The sequence below is a fragment of the Acomys minous genome (genome assembly GCF_964271855.1).
Source record: "Acomys minous genome assembly, chromosome: 2".
In the NCBI taxonomy this organism is placed as follows: domain Eukaryota; kingdom Metazoa; phylum Chordata; class Mammalia; order Rodentia; family Muridae; genus Acomys; species Acomys minous.
In genome coordinates this window covers 13,525,992-13,541,646 of record NC_140484.1, presented here as the reverse complement: position 1 = coordinate 13,541,646, position 15,655 = coordinate 13,525,992, and the positions used below count along the sequence as shown (strand labels likewise).

General features: G+C 53.0%; 1 protein-coding gene across 8 annotated transcripts in view; it reads right to left on the bottom strand.

Annotated features, from left to right (window-relative positions):
* SH3PXD2A (SH3 and PX domains 2A) overlaps window positions 1–15,655 on the bottom strand; it is a 204,076-nt gene that overhangs the window by 28,938 nt on the left and 159,483 nt on the right. The window lies entirely within an intron of this gene.

The following is a 15,655-nucleotide window of genomic DNA, read 5'->3' as shown; positions in this document are numbered from 1 at the left end:
GTGGACCCCCAAGAATTCACGGGATCGTTACCAACTTGGGGTTACTTTTTAAGAGGCTCCCAAAAGCCAAAGTTCACACCTAGGTTTGCAGCCCCAGGTTCTAATGCTTGAGAGCACAGCGGCTGGCATCCATGTCGCATTATCACTGACCCTTCTTGTGCTACAAAAGCCCACTCAGCTACGCTAAGTGGGCATCCAGCAGGGCACAGAGAGTCTGCAAAGCCTGGCCTTCATGGCATCTGTTCTTCTGGGAGCTCATTTCTCTGGGACAGGGGGTTTCTTGTCATTGGACAAAGATGTTCTTTACAGCTCAGAGGCAGATGTCCTGGTGAGGACTTGTCAAGATCTTTTCATGACCAAGTTTCTCCTATGGCAAGGTGTCCCTACTGCCAATGGCACCCTCTAAGGAACTTCTCAAGGCCCCAGGTAGGCAGGTGACGTGGTGGTCTTATGGAGGCTGGCTGGTTATCTTCCACGATTGGGGCTCCAAAGTCATCCTGGGCAGGAGCTAGGGCTGATCGCCCCTTCTATAGGCAGAGAGCTTGTGGAGGATGCTAAGGATGATGTTTCTTCTGCATATGAGGTCTAGAACCGTGACTTTCCTAGGAGGATTTCTCCTTTCACTCCTATCCACTCAGTCTGTATCTGAACTTCTAGAAGGCAGGTCCCTAAGTCTACCAGATTCCTGTTCCTACCCTCTGCTTCCTGTGTAGACCTTTCTCCTTGTCGCACAGGCTACGACACCAGGAGTCAGGGCCCTTCTCCCTTGGATGCCTTGTGTCCTCTCCCTTAATTTATCTCGTGGGCGCTTTTCCTTGTACATGTTGCTTCCTCCCTTTCTGTGGAGCCAAGGATGTAGAGGAAGGAAGCTCCTAGGCCAGGAGCAGGCCTGTTGTCTGGCCTACCTCTGCTGCACAGTCCTTGGTACTAGGTGTGGGGCCGGACAGAGCCTTGCTCAGAGTCTCAGTGGATGACGCTGGCATCCAGTGGACAGAATGTTATCACTAGGTTCCTGCGTACCCCTTTCCTAGGTGCCCTTTTAAAAAGGTGACATGCATGCCAGCAACTTCTGGGGTGTCTCGCTACATCCACATAAACCTTCTCCCCGAGACATCAACTTAGAGGACTTTATTCTCTTGCTGTGGCCCTGGGACCTGGGGTTGAGACGGCTGTCATCCTTACAGCCTAGTGGCCAGCACTGCCTAGGAACACTAGCCTGGTCGTCTTCTCCGGCCACAATACTTCCAGGACTGGGCTGGGTAGATTCCAGGCTCCCACTGGTGCCAGGTGAGATGACGGCTGTAGAGAAAAGCCTAACACTGGCTCAGCTGTGGGCATGGCCACCAAACCGTGGGCCTGGAACACTGCCTAGGTGGGCCTGAGTGAACACGGGCAGTGGACAGTGTCCGCCTAGCTCCATGCAGACTCCCTAGCCTTGCTCCCACCCATGGCCTTGGGCAAGCTACTAGACCTTTCTGAGTCTTAGCCTTTTTGACTAAGAGTAACCAATAGGCCCATCTCCCAAACTTGAAGAGGAGAACAGGGAAGACAGCAGTGGCTGGGTTGAGCTAGTCCCATGTGGTGGAGCTGTTAATCACTGTGTCCATACCCTATGGATGGCTGGGGTACTTTCCACACAAGTAGGATAGCTACTCCCCCTACAGGACCCATGGGGATAGGTGAGGGGCTCCCACTCTCTGCTGCTGAATGGACAACTGCAGAGGGACTTGTTTCCGAGAGGCCCGAGAGAATACCTTGTGGGTGTGAGACACGCAAGAGAAGCCTGGTGTTCCCAGCAGAGCCCCATGCTGGGGAGTCACCTCGAGAGCAAACTCCTGCAGCAACCCCTCTTCCTTCCTTGGAATTAAAGGCCCGCAGGAGCGCCAAGTCCTCCTCAATACTCCTCCTTTATCTTGGTCCAAGTGCCAAGAAGAGAGACAGAACCAAGAGGCGTGACCAGCATGTTCGGCTAAGGGTGGGGTGTGGAAGGCAAGGACCAAGTCCAGCCCCAGGCTACAGAGCCAGATGCCCAGTCTCAGGCCACAGGTAACTCTTTGGTGACCATTCGGCTGTTAGCTAAGAGTCTACCTCACTGGCCAGTTTCTGGGAATGGTTTTAATAGGAGGAAGTGCAGTGGGAGAGCAGCTGGGGCTGTCTCTCCAGGAGGGGGCTGAGCCTGGCTGGGGGTTGGCAGGAAGTGATGGGCACTCCCAGGCCACTGCTGTCCCCAGGGTGAGCAGGCCACAATGGCCTCCTTAAGTAGGGAGGATAATGAGCTCATTAGGGCCAGAGTGAGGCCAGCTGTGTACAATTAGGATGTTAATAAAGTCCTGTGAGGTCACTGCTCGGCCTAGGACAAAGCAGATGGTGGGGGAGGGGAGACCCTATCCTTGCTCTCCTTCTGAAATCCTCCCAATCCTCCCAGATGTTGTGCTCTTTGAGGCCCCCCACTGTCCCCACTCTTCTGGCTCTGCTAACCCTGGGACTGAGCCCAGTCTGGACCCTGGCTTCACCATTTCCTAACTGGGCCATTGACCGTCTGTGAGCCTCACTGGCATACCAGGATAATAACTATCTATTGGGGAGGGGAGTGTCCCCTCAGTTGGGTACACAGTATTGTCAATCATCTGGGGGTTTTTATTGAGCTCCTGGTAAGTGCCAGGCTGTGTTCCAGTGAAAGAGACACCACTCCCAAGAACACACTTGGAGGTCCTCCTTCCTCACCACCCCAGGCAGGGCCTGCAGCTGTGAGGACGGGACCGGAAGCGATCTGTCCTCTCTGCTCCTGGTGTCAGCCCGTTGGCCCAAACCCAGGATTTGGAGACAGGCTACAACTCTGACTTTGGAATTTAAGAAACCTAGCAACCTTTAGATGAGCTCTAGGCCTTGCTTTTGTACAGTGCCCCAACTCTTCCCCATGTGAGCTAACACTACTCACTGCAGAGACCATATGTGGCACTGTCTCTAACCCAGGCCCCCTAAGGCTTCTATACCGGGGTGACCAAGGGTGTCATGAAGCCAAGCATGGAAGGCACTGTAGACACTTTGGATCTTGATGGTTTGGATATTGGGGAGCCAAAAGCCCATCCTACCAGAATCCTCATGCAGTACCCCAATCTGCTGCCATAAATGCCTCCGTCCCTCCGCAAGCCTTCTCCTTGTTAGCAGTGTGATGTGCCTAGGCACTCCTATGGTTTTTCCCTGGAGTAGGCTTAGAGAAGGTGGGAGAGTTAGGATCAGTTAACATCAAACGATGAGAGTCGGGAGATGTAGAGGAGAAGGATTGACCAGGCTAAGTCACCAGCACTCAGCACCTGGCCAGGGCCTTAGGCTTCACCCCTCTCCTTACAGAAGATCCAGGGCTTCTCTCTAGAGGGGCCAGGGGAACAGGAAACGCAGCCCACTCATACATGCTGTGCCTTTAAGAACAGTGAAAGGCCAGCCTCCCTGGGCCAGGCCTCCCCTGGTCAGAAGGCTCTGTCACTGAATTCTCTTGCCAAGACACACTCCAGCTCTCAGCATGTGGTCTCCACTGTCCAAAGAAAACAGGAGAGGCTTTGGAGCCAGTCAAAGGCTCCCCAGTCCCTCCTGTGTACACCCACACAGCCCTGCCCTCCTGACCCACTCACCTAGTCCTACCCTTGGCACTCACCCTGTTTTGTTGTCCAAGGCCCACACCCTTCCCTCCCATGGAGCCTTGAGGCCATAGGGTCCAGAACCTTCCCAGGGTGCCTGGATTCCAAGACCATGAGCACAAACAGCCTACATCACCATTTGGACTGCTCCGTGGAGCCTATGGCAAGGAGACTGGAGCTGGGCTGCTGCCACCTCTCCCAGCCTAGGCTGTCCACCTCACTGGATGAACCCAGAGTTAGGCTGGGGTCTGTCAAGCCCACAGGGCTCTGATGGAGCTGGGCACGTTAGTGTTCTGGACGAGCTAATGAGAAGGTGGTTATCTACCAAGTGTCTGTGGGCAGAGAAGGGTACATGACAGAAAAGCAGGCAGAGACACGTTTACTCAAGAGCTCTCCAACTATGTACTGTCGGATCAAATCCCAGCCCTGCTACTTCCTAACTAATGAAATGTAGCAGTTTCCTTATATGTAAAGTGGCCCTAGATAGTATAGTGCATGTATAAGGAATAGATACACACTAGTATTCTAACAATGTAATGAACATATAGTAATAATATCTAATTATATATTAGATAAAAAAGATTCAAAATGACACCTGATTTCTAACAAATTTGCCAAGAGCTGGTCTCCCAATTTTTAACTGCAGACTATGGAGAAGAAACAAAGGCCTCAGGGCTGGGCAGAAGGATCTTAAGCCGTGTGTGTGTGTGTGTGTGTGTGTGTGTGTGTGTGTGTGTGTGTAACTGAAACGTAGTCTTGGTGATGCTGTCATTTGGCTTTGATCCAGGAAGGCCTCCATTGAAAACATGTGGATCTGGTAAATTGAGCATGGCAGTGCCTGCCTAGCACTGGAAGGCAGAGGAGGAGGAGGAGGAGGAGGAGGAGGAATAGAGTTCAAGGTCACCCTTTGCTTCATAGTGAGTTTGAGGCCAGCCTGGGCTTCATGAGACCCTGGGAAGGAAGAAAGGAAGAAAGGGAAAGAGGAAGGGAGGGAGGAGAAAAAAAATACAGATCTGGCAATATTTAGGGTGGGCAGAGCGGTGGGGATGGAGAGTGATGGTGGCACTAGGAGCTGCAGGGCACAGGCACGCACTGGGCGGGCTGTAGAATGAGACTGCTTGGTTAAGTGCCACAGGAGGGCCCAGGCAGCTCCAGCCCTGCGCGTGCTGGTGGCTGATGCAAGCCTTGCTGCAGAAACTGAAGATGCCCAGTGATGAGATCTGGAGTGATGGGAGAATCCAGAGGCGAGCTTGAGCTGACCAGCAGTTAAGGCCTGCTGGGGAGTGGAGGGGTCAATCTGTGGGAGCGTGAGCTACGCAGAGTGGAGGAGGCAGGGCTTGTCCAGGTGACTGACAGGCACTGTTTCCTGTCCATCTCTTTATCCCTCACACAGGAGGTAGCTCAGAAAGGCCTACAATCTGGCAATGTAATGCTTAATAAAAAGGTAAAGATATGAACCGTAGGACAGAAGTGGCTGTAGGAAGGAAAGCTCTGAAGATGACGGAGGAGCGAGAACTACAAAAAGTGAACAGAGACAGGTGTGAGCTGCTTATACTCGGGGCTGAATGGTTGCATTCCCAGCAAAGCAAAGCGCTAAAAGGACAGGCCTCCTACAGTTCCCGACAAGGAGCGAAGTCCCTTTCTTGAGGAGGGTGGAGCGGGGATCTATGGCCATTCTGCCCACACTCAGGAGTGGGTTCTGGACTGAGCATGCTTCCTGGACATGGGGGGAAGGACAGTGGACCCAGGGAGAGGAGGCAGCACGGTGAGCTACTGGCAAATGCTGCCAATCTGCTTCCAGAAGGATTCTGTGAGCACTTGGCAAAGGTTCTAACCACCATCAGGGGTCTCAAGACACTGAAACAGGAGCGAGGCCAGGGGACACAAAATGTGCAAGGTCCCAGCTTTCAAGGAAGGGGGTTGGAAACTGCCAGAACAGAGAGTACAGGACTTCAGTGATGGTCATGGGATTGGCAAGGCAGGTTGCCCAGGATTGCTCACAAGGCACCGGATGGGGTTCTGCAGACTAGCCAGACTATGGCGGACAGAGAGGAAGATCTGAAGTGCTGATAGCCAAGTGATCTGCTAACCTGGTTGGTCAGCATGTGCCAAAGCCCAGACTTCTGGGCCCCGAATCTGTGTGATTCCCCTAGCCTCTGGAGCTGCAGGGCTGCAGGAGCCCCAGCTGCTGGCTAGCATGTCTACAGAGGGCTGATAGGAGCTCATCCTGCTAGATGTTTTAATCAGCCAACAGGGTGAGGACATACACGCTGCGCTGGTGGCACCGTCTCACTGGAGAAGAGGCTATGCCAGGACCAGAAGGTGGGGGCGGGCGGGGGTGTGTGTGCTAAACAGATGGTAACGACAAGTCAGAATCTAACAAGATGCTAAGTATCAAATGGAGAGATGAAAAGGCACAGCTTAGAAGTGTGTTTAGAGTTTGTTTCTACTGGCTCATTGGACCTGACGGAGGATGCTGGCTTGGAGATGTGGCTCAGCAGTTAAGAGTACACACTGCTCTTGCAACTTGGGCAGCTCAGAACTATCTATGACTCCAGCTCCAGGGGATCTGATGCCTAGGTGGTCCAGCTCAGTTACCTGAAGGAGCCTTGTGATATAACCAGGAGAGGCCATAAATGTGAATTGTGTGAGACCAGTAGCATCATAATATAGCAGATTGTGTTAGTATAATTTTTTAACTATATAAATAGGTGCATATACTAAAACAATGTTAAAAACTACAGTATAGTAAGTCCACGTTAACTAACATACTTATTCTTCGGTTACACATTATATATATACACACACACACACACACACACACACACACACACACACATATATTGGGCATAATTGTGTGTGCTGTATTTTTATATAATACTGCAGCTTAAATCGTTGAGCCAGACATGGTGGCACACGCCTTAAATCCCTGTACTAGGAGGGCAACGGAGGCAGATCTTTGTGAGTTCAAGAACAGTTGGGACTACATAGTGAGACACTGTTCTAAATAAAGATGGATGGATAGAAAGGCTGTCCTTGAACTTGCAATCCCCTGGCTCTGCCTCCTGCATGTGGGGATTATAGCAGCACGGGCTTAATTGCACTTACATCAGCATCACCAACATGAATTACACTTTCCACTATGACATTACAACAGCTCCAGCACCACCAGCAGACAGGAGTTCTTCAATTCCGTTCTAAGCTTATGTATGGGGCCACTACAGTACATAGGACTTGTCACTGCCTGAGCGTTAGGGGCTGTGTGGCTGTAATTCCTTCTTTTACTTCCAACTTCAAGGAAGAAACCTGTGTCCACTATGAATAAATAACCAGGGTAGCCAGCCCCAACCAGGGGGAATGGAGGCTGAGAGTGGATTTGAGCTCTGCTACAACTGAGGAGCTTGGCTGTATCCTGTGTCCGGTTACTGGGTAGCTCGGAGAGAGCCAGCCACTGCAGAACATCAAGGTGCAAGGACCATGCTTCCAGGGAGGGTAGGTAGGGCAGATGACGGTTTCAGGGTCCACGCCTCATATCAGAATTGACACCTGCTTATCAACGCAGCTGGAAGAAGAGGCTGATGGATGGGGCGCTTGGGAGTAGGGAAGGGAGTCTGAAATCCCGTGGCCTGCCAGGGCTGTGGGGAGAAGGGGGTAAAACAAAAGAGCAAAGTGCCTAGGCACATGACTGGCTGTGTTTGGCAGTGTGGAGCTAAGGCTGTGGACCACACTTGTGGTTGTTAATTTGGGGTTCGGGGGGTGGCAGTGTTGGGAAGTGAACCCAGGATCTCGTTCGGTGTTCTGCTACTTATCTGTTCCTCAGCCTGCCTGGTCATTTCAGTTGCTTTGTTTTTGTTTGTTTGTTGTTGTTGTTTTATGATTTTGTGAGTATGTGTCTGTGGGTAGGTGTTCGTTTTGTGTGTGCAGGTGCCTTTGGAGGCCAGAAAAAGGTATCAAGATACCTCGGAACTGGAGTTAGAAGCGGCTGTGAACCACCTGGTAGATACGTGCGCTAGGAGTGGGACTTGAGTCCTCTGGAGAGCAGCTCTTTCCAATGACTTGCCTCTTCTCTTTTGCTAAGAGCAGCAGTTCTCTGGCCTTAGAACCGAGTAGGTTTCCACTGAGAGCTGTGACCTCCCTCCCAGCTGAGTCCAGCCCCTTTCAATCGGGCAAAAATAAAACGGGGGCAATTGCAACTTTAAAGACCATCTCCATAAACAAAACAAACCCACTCTACAATTTGTTGAGGGCATTCCTCTCTCCAAACCCTCCTTATTTAATTTCTGGGGAATTTTAAATAGAGGGCTTACAAAACTTCTGCTCCGCCTGACGTCAGCGGCTTTCTGACAACGTGGATTCCTCTGCGTGGTGTGGGGAACAGCCACCACCAATGCCCATGCTTTCCAGGCCCTTTTCCCAGTTGGAAATTGGGAGCCACTAGTGTCATTCTAGTATGCTGTGGGCCAGGAGAAGCTGTCCCACTGGGGGGGGGGGGTCCTTCAGACTTCAGTCCTTACCCCAAACCCTCAAAGAACTCATCAAGCTATCTGAACAACAGCTGTCCTGGTGTTGGCCTAAGTCCCTAAGTTGACAACTTTAAAACAAATATGAGTATGCTTTCAGAATGATGTTTTCCCATGCCACACACTGAATGCAAAACCACTATCCCAGATAGACGATAACCGGAAAAGTACACACAGCAATGCCTTGAAGGTCTTAGCAAGGTGCTAAGGCGTTCAACAAGATACTCGACTAGGTCACATTTTTCACTTAAACAAAGGCTATCGACCCAATGTACTGGCTCTTCAGGAGTCCCAGTGAACACTTTATCCTCCACCCAATGTGGAGTGAAAGAAAAGCGAGGCGATAAAAGGGCTATTTGGCAGGTGTTCAGCAGCACACACGCACAACTGTTCTCTGGGAAACACTGACTTGGTGATGTGGCTTTACCATCCTGTAGGCCCTAGGCTACACACAACTCGGCCACCAGCAAACTTTGAGGCGGTCTACAAACTACTTCCTTCTGTAAAATGGGCACGGAACCCTGCCCTCATTACCCTGGGGCCACAGCTGAGAAACTTGCTTTGGAAAGTCTCTCGGGTCTTGGAGAGTGGGGGCAACTTCGGGAATCCAATAGACCGCCCCCCCCCATGTCATTACTGCCAGGGACTCGAGGGTTGCCTACCCCCGCCTGTCAGAGAAAAAGGATGGGGAGTAGCTGCCCCTTGGTTATTTTCCTTCTTTATTGCCACACTGGGTTCAAAAATTATCCTTGTTTTACAGACAGCCTGAGCAGGCAGTTAGCTGCACATAGGCTACCGGTTTGCTAGTCAAGGCTGGCTACTCAGTAGCGTGGGAGCCGAGCACGAGTATTTCATGGGCCCTTGGGGGAAAGGATGTCTGTCTTGTTCTTTTTGACCCTGTGGGACTCAGAGTTCTCACTTGTGCTGGTTTCTCGGACCCGTCACTGTTCAGGCCCTGAACTTCAAGCCACCCCCTCTGTGACGGTCTATGTCTCCCTATCAACCGCCACTCTGGTTTCCTCCCCTCAGCTGCTCCGGCACCCTGACCTGAGGTTTGAGTTTGACCATGTCCCCAGCTAGAGCAAGAGATCTGTGAGGACAGCATCTTGTCACTCAGTGTGGCATCCTGTGGGGGCCCCCAGCCTGGCTTGGGTGTTTTGGACCGAGAAAGGGCTTAGAAATGAGAAGGCAACACTGGTTTCTCACCCCAGTCCTCTCTGCACAGGCTCAAGATCTCCCAAGCTCAGCTCCCGGGGCCCGTGTAAGCTGGTGCTGAGCTGGTTCGCCTCAGCGCCCCCCCCCCCCGACACACACACACACACACTCTAGCCCAGTGCCCTCTTCTCTTCCAGTTCCTCAGTGCTGGGAAGTAACTGCAGCACCCCCTCTCACTCAGGGGGATCCGCCACAGGGAACTGGAATAGAGACTGTTATTGTTGGCTGTCTGGATGGCCCTAGCCACACAGGAGGCAGGCACTCCCATCCATGAGGACTGGAGCCCCTGCAAACTGCTGGTGAACCCGACTGGAGCATTTCTGCTTGGGCCTCTCCCCTCACAGGAATGGAAAGGCAAAGTCCAGGGAGGACAGGAGGCCACTCACCAGGGACACGCTTACTCTCTGGTTAATCCTCCTGAAGGAATCGGGGGGGGGGGCAGTCCAGGGAGGAGATGCCCATCTGAGGAAGCCAGCTGTGCACCAGCTCCACACACCAGGATACATGAAGAGGCCCCTCCTGATGGGTACAACTAAGAGTTCTGTAGTGGGCGGCCCCAGGGACCCGCTCCCTTGTCCCTAAGAACAGAGGGGAGACAGCTGTGGCCAAAACAACTCCCTTGCTGTGGTATCCTACTCAGTGCCCGCAAAGGAGTGACCAGGGTGCTGCAGGACGTATGTGAAGACCGGCAGATGGCCTGAGTCTGCGGCTGTGGCTGTTTGATCTGGACAGCAGAGGTCATGTCACCACACTGTGCAGGACTGTGGAAATAATCATCACAGGAAAGGGCGCTCAGCACCATGCCTGGCATAGAGGGAATCCTAGGGCCAGTCACATCTCCAGAAAGCGGCAAATCTCTACCTCTCCTTGTCCTGGCCATGACTGTCTTGGAGCCTTGGAGGGGTTGGCAGTGGCCCCAGTAGGAGGCTCTCTGAACGTCATGCTCCATTTCACTTCTGTGTCTCCGTGGGTAGACACCAACTTATTCCCTTGGTCCCTGAGAGATGCTACCCCAACATCAGAGAAAGATCACCCCTAACTAGATATTCCCCTGGTCCGTGCCCAGCTCACTACATACTCTCCATAATGATTGGCCAGGCAGTGGTGATAGGTACCAATGAGAGAGGCAGCTCTCCCAATACTACCAACACTAGAAGCAGGTGGGTGGGGTAGTGGGGGGGGGTGCGGTGCAGAAGGTCCTCTTAGTTGAATGATGATGGATAAAGGCTTAGCTAGAGTCTAACAGCAGAAAGCGGGGAACAGGGATGAGCTATGGGCATCTCTCTCCTCTACGTATGTCTTGGCAACGACAGGCCCCAGACACTCCCCTCTAAGTCCCTATCCATTAGCTTTGGCATGCTAGAATATCATCTCACAGAGAAAAGGCAGTACTGCTAACGCCGTGTCCTCAGCTTAGCCTGTCTCTTGAACTGGAAGGCAGCGTCTCTGTTTCTTTCCTCCTGCCTTGGCCTCAGGATCAGAACCTGCCCTGCTGGCTTAGAGCTCACCCACTTTCCCACCTGGGAGCCCCATCTCCAAGGTAAGGTAGTGGGCTGTCCCCATGGGGCTTGAGAGATGGGGTCCTTGAGGGCAGACTGGACTGAGCTCTGAAATGTTCCCTGTTGCTGTGTCAACGTCAAGGGACTCTGGCCCCATTGTAATCGGAGGCCCTCTGGATCCAAGGAGGCAAGTTTATGCTGCCTATGCAATGAGGCCCAGGACAGTGCTGGGTGCTGGAAGCAGAAGAAGGCATATACTTATAAGGGAGCCAGTGAGGCAGGACCCCTGGATGCTAATTTTCCTTATGCAAAGCCCAGATGATGAGCTAAAACTCCTCACCTCTTTTCCAATGATAATTGGTTATAATCCCACTGCCCTGGTCCACACTGCCCTCAAGTTCTGCTCAGCACCTGGGTACCATGCTCCACACAAAGCCATGGCTCTGCATACTGAGGCTTACCTGGGAAGCACCAGTTGAGGCAGGGGAAAAGGAAGAGAAATAGCTCCCACCCCTAAGGCTAGGCTAGACCCCAGCATTCCACTGTGCTAAGGCATATTCTTCGACCCAGCCATCTGATCTGGCCCATCATATACTGTGAAGGTATATGGTGCCCATGCAGAAAATGTCAGGACCCTTGGACAGTGAGTGTGCCAGTGGGGAGGCAGCCCCAGGAAAAAAGGAATGACTCTGGGGAAAGTGGGGTTCCCCAGGTCACCTCAAAGAGTAGTGGGGAAGGTGAATTGCTCAGGGCAGTTCCCAGCCCCAACACTAATGGAGCTCAGTGGAGCCCACCAAAACTGGCTCCCTGGCTTGAATTCTGGCCTCTTTAAGACCCAGAGCTGCAGCTTTCACAGATCTTGTTTAACTCGAGAGGGTGGGGGAAGGGCCGAGGAGAACTGCATTCTTCCCCATCAAAGCCAAGAGTCTAAAGTAATACTTCTGGTTGTAAGTGATCGCGGTCTGTTTGTGATTATGGCCCTGGCTTTTTCTGGCAGGGCAGCCCTGGAACCCCACAGTCTTGCTGACGGGAGGGACGCTCTCCCTCACTTGGGTAATCTTGTCCTCATCTGACATGACCAAAGACATCCATCAGTCCCCCCCCCCCCCAGTTTCAACAGTTCTCCATGGTAACACCTCAAAAACATCATTTAAAGAGGGGGAATAGCCACCCCAAAACCCTAGCACCAAATTCTTTCTGTTCCAGGCATGACCTAGAAAATACAAGATGCCCCAGCTGCCCCCATGGCTGATGTCATCTGCAGGCGGGCAGGGGGTGTGGGGGGGGCACCGGGCCACCCTCGGCCTCGTCCTTTCATGGGGAGAACAATGCAAACCAAGCGCGTGGAAGCCCCTCTGCCGCCACAGCTCCACAGCTCACGGCAGCGGCGGCTGGGGAAGCTCAGCTGTTCTCTCTCAGGAAATTCAATCTGCAAAGCATTTGGCCTCGCAAAGTCAATTCCAAAGGTGTCCAGGAGCCCTCGATCCCTGTGATCATTGTTACAAACCCAGGGACGCTTTGCAGCCACTGACCCAATTGGCAGCTGGGGAGAGCTGGCTGGGGTTGGGGGGGTTGGCGGGGTTGGGGGATGGTCAACATGGCCACTTTCCCTTCCCTGGTGCCGCCTGTGTGTGGAGACAGACTATGTTTACACAGGCCCCAGGGGTGGTGGGGTGGGGGGGAGATCATAACTCTAGGGATCTCCACACCATGGGGACAAAGAGGCTACTTCTGGCTCAGTTGGTAAAAGTACAATGGTTAGGGAGGGAACTGGGGAGCTCCAGCTCAGAGAAGCAACTGTGGCCACTGCTGTCACTCTCTACCCCTTCAGAAAAGGGCAGCCAGTGTTCTAGGGAACAGAGTCACCCATTAGCTGTCAGTTGAGCTCAGAGCCCAAGCTGACCAGAAGCATTTTACGCAGTGCCTGGCATTTCTTCCAGAATGGCTCCACAACACTGCCCATTAACACAACGCCCTGAGCACTGGGCCAAGTGGCAATCCCTTGGCCCGGTGCCTGAGGCAAGAAGTGGGTGTCCGGAGCTGGCAGCAAGCACCACAGGGGTAGAGAAAGGTTAGTTGGTCAAGCTACCATGGTAGCAGGCTGGAGTTGATGCTGTAGGTGCTGGCTGGTACAGGGGCCCGAGGCCCTGTGTTCTTGCCACACCTTGCTTGCTGTCTCCTCCCATCAAAGCAGCTCGGACCAGCCAACAACTCTACTACGTGAGCACAACCAGCCACGGGCAGGCCGGGGGCCCTGAGAGAACAGAAAACAAATGAGAAAGACAGAGTGTCCAGGAGTGCCGGGACTGGGTACCTAGCCAACCGCAACAGAGACCTTGGTGAAGGGAGAGAGGAAAGGAGGCTGCGGGGGGAGGGCAGGGCTGGGGCCTGACAGGGACACCAGACAGTCACGGGCAGCACCGCATCCTCTGGAGGACACCAGCTTGTCCCCAGCTTTACTCTAGAGCTGAGGTTGGACAAGCCAGCCTGCGTTTTCAGGCTGTGTGTTCATACGTGTAAGGGGGATGGGCCTCTAAAGGCACAGCGCTGGGGGGACGTGAGTCTAAAACCTAGCCTGGGCTACAGCCTCAAGTGGTTTGGCAGGAAGAGTGGATCCAAAAGCCCTGCTCCGGTCCCTCGATGGCTGCTACATTACTTCTGGGGCCTTAGAGGCTGGCTCCTCAGTACCAAAGTCCCAGAGCCACAGGCAGCCCCGCCCACCTCCTTCCCTTTGCTATCACACTTACTGCAGCTGGTTCGCCTGCACAGTGAACCCCCTTGTTTCAGCCAGATCATATCCACCCTTTGCCCATTCACTCTGCAGGCCACATCTGACTCCTCCACTCTTGCAAGTTCCCTGCCTCTGCTTCTTCAGAAGCCTTCTCGCTACCCAGTCCAACCCTGGGCCTCCACAAAACCCATAGCACCAGGCCATGTACCTCCCTGAACCCTAGCCTCCCGTGGTCAGCATCACCTTGCTTTTGACTTTACATGCTGAATATTATCGGCTCACTGTATCTAGGCCACAGGTAGAGCCCCAAGGATGTCACTGACAACAGGGGCAAGCGGCTTTCTGCCCACTGCTCTCCCCGAGTCCTATGCATGCCCTAGGTCACACAGCAGTAGCGTCCTCTATGCTTGTTTCCATAGCTGCCTGCCTGCTATAGAAGCAGGAACTCCCTAGTATGGAAGGCTGGAGGAGAGGAGACAAGGATGGAGGGTCTAGTCCATGTGGGATGGGGCTGGAGGAGAGGAGACAAGGATGGAGGATCTAGTCCATGTGGGATGGGGCTGGGGGAGAGGGGCTCAGATGGTTCTGTTTGGTTTCAAGCGGAGAGGGCAACATGGACTGGAGGTACCTGGGCTAGGGCCAGGGGGGCACAGTTCCGACTCTATCCAAGTCCCCCCTCCCCACCCCGCTGCCACTCACATAGACCAGCCCTTCCTGAAGGACCTGGGGAGCCAAGACACTTTCTCCGGTCTCCTTCAGAGTCTCTCTGGCCTCTAGCCCTTGCTTGTCCTTCGCCTGCTCCAGGGGAACTGACCGCTGCTTCCTAGCTCTTGGGGTGTGGTGTGGGGGAACTCACACAGCAAAGCTTTCCAGGGCACGTTACCTCACTTTTCTGGGTTTCGATTTCCTCCTTGGAGAGACAGAACAGCAAGCTCCGCTAAAAGGTTTTAAAAATCACATGGTTTTCTATCCTGTGACGCAAAATATTATGATTCAGAAAGAGATCACCTTGGGGGGAAAAAAAGCTCAAAATCCCCAGATAGCTAGCATGTCCCCAGGAGGTCTTAACCTCTATGGTGATGGTATCCAGCAGGCAACTAAGAGAACAGACGTACAGACTTCTGGCCGCTTAGGTTCCAAGACATGGTGAGCTAAAGGTGGCTGTGGCGGTGCAGGTGGAGCAGATTGCAGGAGAGGGAGACAAGGTGATCACGCATCAGTTTCGGGCCCAGGCACAGTTTTACTCCCTTTACCTTGGCAGACTGACTCTGAGCTTGGCATTCTCTTACATCCCCCGTGGTGCCCCTGGGCCTTCCCCAGTCCAATAGAAGCTTGAAAGAAACAGATGAATTTTATCGGGAGCCTGAGAGGTGCCCAGCTAGAAGGGAAACAGAGCCTGGGTTGAGCCGATGAGTCCTAAACAATAGTTTCATATCACACATTTCAGTCACAAAGAGATGAACTTGAGCTATAGGAACCAGATGCGTCCCTACATTTTAGGGGGTTCAACAGGCTCCAAGATGGGGGACCCTATGGAACAGTGACTCCCACAAGACTTTTCAGGTCATATGAGCCAACTGGGTCACCTTAGCTGCTCTGCATCTTCAGACTAGGATTCTCGGTCAGCACTGGACACCCAGAGCATGAAGCTACAGAACCTGAAAAGATGCTGATAGGACTGAGGGTGGTTGCCACGGGCTACCCTCAGCTGCCACCACAGTGATTGCTAAAAACCCAAGTGCTGAAGTGTGTGACATCCAGCAGCCACAGGGTAAGCTAGGGAAAGAACAAGAAAGGGGCAATTTCTCAACCCAAATTCCCCTGAGGTTCTGACAAATTATACTCCCCAGAAAGTGTGTGCCCTGCACTTAGCTAAAGCCCATTACGTAAGAGCAGAGCACATGTGGGAGGAGCTTCTCCCTGTTCTTTAGCTGGGGAGTGAGGCCTGCCACTTCCACTGGGGACAAAGTGTACATGCATGCCTATGTGTAGAGGGCAGGGTCTCCAGGACTGCCCTCTCACAGGCTAGAGCAGCCTGAATCTGGAAAGTCAGGT